The 7,278-nt window shown below is 34.6% G+C and overlaps 1 non-coding gene across 1 annotated transcript; it reads right to left on the reverse strand.

The window, feature by feature from the left end:
- Positions 1-4,985: 4,985 nt before the first annotated feature.
- LOC112407973 (U6 spliceosomal RNA) lies at positions 4,986-5,092 on the reverse strand. The gene has a single exon (XR_003004864.1). It is a non-coding gene; the product is annotated as a U6 spliceosomal RNA (small nuclear RNA).
- Between the last annotated feature and the right edge of the window lie 2,186 nt (positions 5,093-7,278).

A 7,278-nucleotide genomic window follows, 5' to 3' on the forward strand; every position in this document is an offset into this window, starting at 1 on the left:
AAAAAAAAAAAAAAAAAAAAAAACATAGCCTTCTATTCCATTCCACTGAAAATAGTCTCCAGTACCTTGGTGTTCAGTCTTAGGTAGATCATTTAAATAAAAACATGTACTTTGAATTAATTCACTTTATTTGAATCTAGAATCCATTAGGCAACATGGTATTAAATTTCCTGTTTATAAGAATGATAGTTCTATTTGCATTCTTATTTTATTGAGTTTTTATCTAGTAAATGATTTCTTTGCACTAATTTCAAGGCTATATATTTGCCATTTTTAAAGCAAGACCACTAAATATCTTCCTTTTATATCTGAGGAAAGTTTGATTTGAATCCACAAATACCTCCTTAATTATTATGAAAACATTTTCATGACAATGAAATTCTGAACATTAGTTTTATTGAAGTGCAGTATATCAGAGGGAAATATGTATTAATTATCAAAATAAAGTATTTTATCTTTTTGTTTATTTATGTAATTATGACAGGGGAGATAGAAAAGAAGAGGGCATTTTCCTTCTACTGTGTAGCATTCCTATAGATTTTACACTGGTCATTTGGTAATTCCAACATCTGACTCACATGAGCAGCTTTCTGATTAGGATGTTTCTGGAGCTGGAATATTTTTAGGATAAAAGAAAATCTGTTTATATTTCAAGTAAAACTACATATGACCTTTATTCAGTGCAAATATTGCCTCATTCTTTAAAAATCCTAACCCACACAGAAGTCTAGATCACCTGTAGGCTCTGCAAGGAAGTGGAAAACACACCTTTTTTGGCTTGAGATTGTCATCAACTTGGTTTCCACCAGGCATTAGAGGGATCTACAATAGTCAAGTATATCCTTACGTCTAGTGTACTGCTCTGCACCTCATGGACACCAGTAAATACATGTAACTGGAATGACTACATGTGATTTTCAATAGTCCCCAGAGAGGAAAGGAATTTTTTTCTATTTCATTCTTTATCATTGGTATGGTCAGGAAGTATTCTGTTGCCAAGACATAATCATTTTTCTCCTGGTGACTTTAGCAAAACATCACCCAGTCCAATTAAAAAGCTGTTCTTTTCCTGTTAGTTTAAGAAGTCAGCACCCACGCTTCACTGTGGTATCCAGCCCTCCGTTATTAACAGTTCTCTTGGCATCTTATTAAATTGGAAAGGGTTTCAGACCAAGATTAAATGGCATGTATGAATCTCTTTATATTATTTGAAATATATATTCTGTCCACATAAACTGCAATTTCCATTATCTTAATTTTGTATAGCACAATGAATTATATGAATTATTTCTCCAGGCCCTCAGAGGGGGTCATTTTCCACAAAGGAAGTAGCCACATAATAAAAAGGTCAAAGCTAAATCAAAAAAGAAAAAGTCTCTAATCATAAAAAACCCATTTTTGGGGGAGAAAGATGAAGCAGATCAGTCATCAGCTATTTTTTATCACAATCTAAGACATGTGCAGTAATAAATAAATACATTCTCAATTTTACACGATAGATTCTCTCCACCCAGGAGTATGACTGTAGTACCCATATTTAGAAAGGGATTATTCTTTTCTTTAAAAAAAGAATTATTGAGGTATAATTTACATATAATAAAATGCATATTGATGAGTTTTAACAAATACATACATGCACACACACACACACACACACACACACACACACACTGATGTGACAGTAATATAGAGAATGTTTTTATCACCCTCAAATATTCTTCCAGGTCAATACAGGAAGCCCCCAGCCTCCATCCTGGGCTCCAGGCAATTGCTAATAAGCTTACTCTCTATCACTAGAGGTTGGAACAATGTTTCCTCGACTTTCACACAAATGGGTCTATATGGTATGTATCCTTTTATGTCTGGCTTGTTTCACATTTTAAAAACTTTTTAAAAAATAAACGTTTTATTTTAGGATAATTTTAGATTTACAGAAAAATTGCAAAGATGGTACAGAGGGTTTTTCCTATCCTTAAAATCTCATATTAATACATAACTAATGTAACTAACGTGCTGCATTTGTCACAACCAATGAACAAATATTGGTACATTAGTATTCACTTAAATCATGGTTTATGCCAATTTCCTTCCTTTGTAAACTAACATCCTTTTTCCTGTTCCAGGATCCCATCCAGGATATCGCATTACATTGAGTCATTGCTTTTAGTTGTCGTGTCTCCTTAGCTCCTCGTGGCTGTGCCAGTTTCTCAGATTGTCCTTGTTTCTGATGACCTTGAAGGATTTGAAGAGTACTCCTCAGCTCTGTTGTAGAATGTTTTTTAATTGGGCTTTGAGTGATGCTTTTCCTTATGATTACACTGTGGTTAGGAGGACGACCACAGAGGTAAAGTGTCAGTCACATCACATTCAATCAACATGACCTTCACTATTGACATTCATTTTAATCACCTGGCGGAGGCAGTGGATGGTCAGGTTTCTCCATTGTAAGGTGAGTCCCCCCAACCCCACTTCCAAGCTGCCCTCTTTGGGAGAAGTCACCATCTGTAAGCCACACTTAGAGTGGGGAGTCATGCACCACTTCCTTAAGTGTGGATTACCACCATAAGTCATTTGTCTGCTCTCCCCCATTTATTTCTTTAATAAGTCATTTATTTGTATCAGTATGAACTCATGCAAATTTATTTTAAAATTTGAGTTACATTACAATACTATGTGTATTAATTTTATTCCAGCTTTAGCCATTCAGAGCTCTTTCAATTCGCTCCTCTGCTACGGTTTTGGATCTGCCTCTTTACCAATAAATGCATACGTACCCTTGATAGAATGTAATGGGAATGACACGTTACCCCCGTAGTGTCCTCCCCAAACCCATAACCACAATCTAATCATGAGAAAAATTGGAGAATGGTATTAGAAACCAAGAGCTAGGTACGCTCATTGTTACTGAGGTATCATCACTTCCAGGCCTTCCAAGTCGAAGAACAAAGTTGTTACCAACCCTTATATATACTCATATATATGTAAATATTTCTATATTATCTATCCATCTCTGTATTGAACTGTACATAGATTCATAAGATGTCTCCAACTCTAATCCATTACCACATGGATAATTCTAGCCATCTCCCCTTGTTTATCTGTAAACTCCCACTCCAGCAGTGAGAATATTAATTGAACAATTCCAGTATGCATATATACTGAAGTGTTTCAGAATTGTTACCTTGCGGTCCTGGGAAAACAACATTATCACCCAGAGTATGTTGTTATGTGTAGTTTTCCTTTAGCCTTGAAAGTATCCACTGACTCCCAAACTTACTTAGGTCAGCACCTTTGTCCCTTACCTCCTTCAGTGAAGTTGTTCATATATTTGTAATACAGAGTTTAAGTTACTGGTATGTGTGAAGTACCATTAACTGAGACTGGAAAAATCTAGGGGAGGAGAAGGGTTTTTTGGCAAATCAAGTGTTACAATTTTATGTATAAGTTGAAAATACTTATTAGAGATCAAGGGGAAATGTCAAGTAGACTGTCAAAAATTGATGTCAACCATTTGTCTGGTATGTGAATTTAAAATATTTTCCCTGAATTAAGGTCCATCATTTGAATTTGATTATGATATGATTATATAATTACATATTTACATTTTATAATTAAATATATATTACATGTTCTATATGGAAATGAAAATACATTTTCTTTTTATCTATTCCTTCTAGTTGACATTTCAAAATTAAGATGTGCTCTGGGTGCTTTAAAATTTCATAGCAGAAAATTTTTGAATGACACTTGCATTGCAATCATTGTGTTTTCTGTCTATGATGAAATTACGCTTCAAGTAGTTAAGATCCAGGATGTCCATATACAAAAGTGGGGGGGCTAAACTGGGAGATTGAGATTGACATATACACATTACTATATGTAAAATAGATAACTAATAAGGACCTGCTGTATAGCACAGGGAACTCTACTCAATACTCTGTAATGACCTAAATGGGAATAGAATCTAAAAAAGAGTGGATATATGTATGTGGATAACTGAATCACTTTGCTGCACAGAAGAAACTAACACAACATTGTAAATCAACTATACTCCAATAAAAATTAATTTAAAAAAAATGAAGTTCAAGAACAGCCTGAGAAGACAAAATTGTCCCTACTCCAATCACCATTTGAATGGAAGGATCCTTGATCAGGTACTTCTATTTAAATATATCCTCAATTATCTAAAGTGAAGAAGAAAATGATCATGTATTATACATCTTTATTGGAGTATAATTGCTTTACAGTGTTGTATTAGTTTCTGCTGTATAACAAAGTGAATCAGTTATGCATATACATATATCCCCATCTCTTCCCTCTTGCGTCCCTCCCACCTTTGTGGTCACAAAGCACCGAGCTGATCTCCCTGTGCTATGCAGCTGCTTCCCACTAGCTATTTTACATTTGGTACTGTATATGTGTCCATGCCACTCTCTCACTTTGTCCCAGCTTACCCTTCCCCCTCCCTGTGTCCTCAAGTCCATTCTCTAGTAGGTCTGTGTCTTTATTCCCATCTTGCCCCTAGGTTTTTCATGACCAATTTTTTTTTTTTTAGATTCCATATATATGTGTTAGCATATGGTATTTGTTTTTCTCTTTCTGACTTACTACACTCTGTATGACAGACACTAGATCCAGATACCTCACTACAAATAACTCAATTTCGTTTCTTTTTATGGGTGAGTAATATTCCATTGTATATATGTGCCCCATCTTCTTTATCCATTCATCTGTCGATGGACACTTAGGTTGCTTCCATGTCCTGGCTATTGTAAATAGAGCTGTAATGAACATTGTGGTACATGACTCTTTCTGAATTATGGTTTTCTCAGGGTAAATGCCCAGTAGTGGGATTGCTGGGTCATATGGTAGTTCTATTTTTAGTTTTTTAAGGAACCTCCATACTGTTCTCCATAGTGGCTGTATCAATTTACATTCCCACCAACAGTGCAAGAGGGTTCCCTTTTCTCCACACCCTCTCCAGCAAAAATATGGAACGCTTCACAAATTTGCGTGTCATCCTTGCACAGGGGCCATACTAAACTTCTCTGTAACGCTCCAATTTTAGTATATCTGCTGCTGACGTGAGCACGAAAACGATCATTTTTGAATGACTTCATCTTACATCTCAAATGACTTTTTGAATGAACGTAAACATTTCAGAAGTATAGAAAAATAAATTAAATAGGTGTATTTACGTTTTGGTATCAGACATATTTTCTTTGGGATGATTTATTTTATAAACATTTATTTTGTATATAAAATATACCTGATTTGGTGTTATTTCTTTTCCAGTAGCATTTCAAGTATCATAATCATCAGTACACGTACAAGATATTTGAAGGGATTGTTATCTCTCCTTTCTATTATAAATGCACCGCTTAGTCTACTGGAATATCATTTAATTGACTTAAAGCTCCATTTTTCAGAATATTAAACTTATAATAAAATAGTTTGTCAAAAGTACAATATGTGGAAAATGGGTTAAAATCACCTGAATATATGACAAAATAAAACTGAGCTAATCCCTCACAAATCGTTACCTTTTAATGAGTGGTGATAATCTTGACATCACTAGCTTAGCACTTTCATGGAAAAGATGAGTCAGAAATGCTCACAAAGGAGAAAATATGCAAGGGTGAACGAAAAACTCTTTTTTTTTTTTTTTTAAATGTACAGAATCTATGACAGGGAATACAGGAGTGCTGTGTACAATTTTACCATGGATTTCTCATCCAGAAAGAAGCAGAAGGAAATTTGAAGGGAAGCTCTGTTTACATAATGACTAGTTGTGATATTTTGTTAGTAAGTAAACTCCAATTGGTATTTTTCCAACAGACACAATAGGTAGGCAAAGTTAAGCTTCTCTATTAAGTATGCATACTTTCAAATCAATGTGAATATGCTTAATTTGTCAAGAGTTGCCCTTGTTACTGTCAGCAAGTACAAAGTTAGCTAAATTAATACTGTACTAACTTTCTTTTGTGCTTTATCTATTACATTTATTTTGCTTCTCATAATTTCAAACTACATCATCATGGATTATATTTTGTTTCAAGGAACTGCAGAATCTCAGCTAAAACGGGCATAAAATAAGGGTATTATAGGTAAACATTAAATGTATTTCTTAGGGGTTTGGTTCAATTTTCCTAATAGCTATTAAATAAGGATTTTATGAAGAGTATACCTTTGGGGGGGGGAGGGGAATCACAATATATATACTATAAACAAGAAGAAAAGGCTTTATTTTCACCTATTTCTAAAGGCTTAAACTTGGGCTCTTCCATAAGAAACTCAGAGTGTGAATCAATCTTACAGAACTCAATGTCATTTTAAAAATACTGAAAGGAGAAAATTGCCAATATGATTTTTCCCTCAACATCCTCATCCCACTGACAAATACACACACATAAACAGCACACATATTTTGCACATGCGTAGACCTGACCATGAGAGATCATCTGATGCTAAATGTGGTGACTGAGCTTTCACATTAAAGAGACACAAGGATCTTTTTCATCAGAACAGTGGCTGCTTCATCTGAGGAGGATATGGTTTACCAATGAGTTGAAACTATTAATTAATATTTGTGAAAAGAAAATAATTGTATTGATTATTATAAATGATAAAATTAAGGGTTTCAATGCTAGAAAGGTTATCAAGATAAATACATTAAAGTTGAATTTCTTTACATGATTCACCATAGAGGAACTATAAAAAACATTGTAGGACACTTTTTATCCAGTCCAAGAAAGTGATGGCTATAAAAACTGCCGAAATGCTCACAATAAGATGCTAAATTAAAACACCGTTTTCGCTTAGATCTCAATTCCGTAAAATTATAAGTGTTTTAAAAAGACTAAAATGCTGAGTAGTTGTCTCTGGGAGCCGAGGTTACAGGTGATTTGCACTTTCTCTTTATACTTTCCTGAGTTTTTCAAGCCTTTTCAAAGTCAGACAGTGATGTTTTAATAATCAGTGAACCACATTCATTATTTCAATAGCTTTATCAAACGAAATTCTCTTGCCTACACATTATGCTGGCTCAAATAAGTATGTCCTAAAAGTGAGTCCCTGTCCGTGGAGGTCCTGACAACCACAGAGAAATTCTGCTCGTGGTTTAAAAATAACCCCAGGAAATTACCTCCAACTGACAAACAACACAGTCTCGTGCTCTCCAACTTATAAAGCAAATCTGGTCTGGGACTCAACAGGCTATTTTAGTTAATACTGTTTTCATTCTGGCGATAGTCCCTGCTTCCGTTAAATTCAGAGCAG

The sequence above is a fragment of the Neophocaena asiaeorientalis genome, unplaced genomic scaffold (genome assembly GCF_003031525.2).
Source record: "Neophocaena asiaeorientalis asiaeorientalis breed wild unplaced genomic scaffold, Neophocaena_asiaeorientalis_V1.1 scaffold253, whole genome shotgun sequence".
In the NCBI taxonomy this organism is placed as follows: Eukaryota; Metazoa; Chordata; class Mammalia; order Artiodactyla; family Phocoenidae; genus Neophocaena; species Neophocaena asiaeorientalis.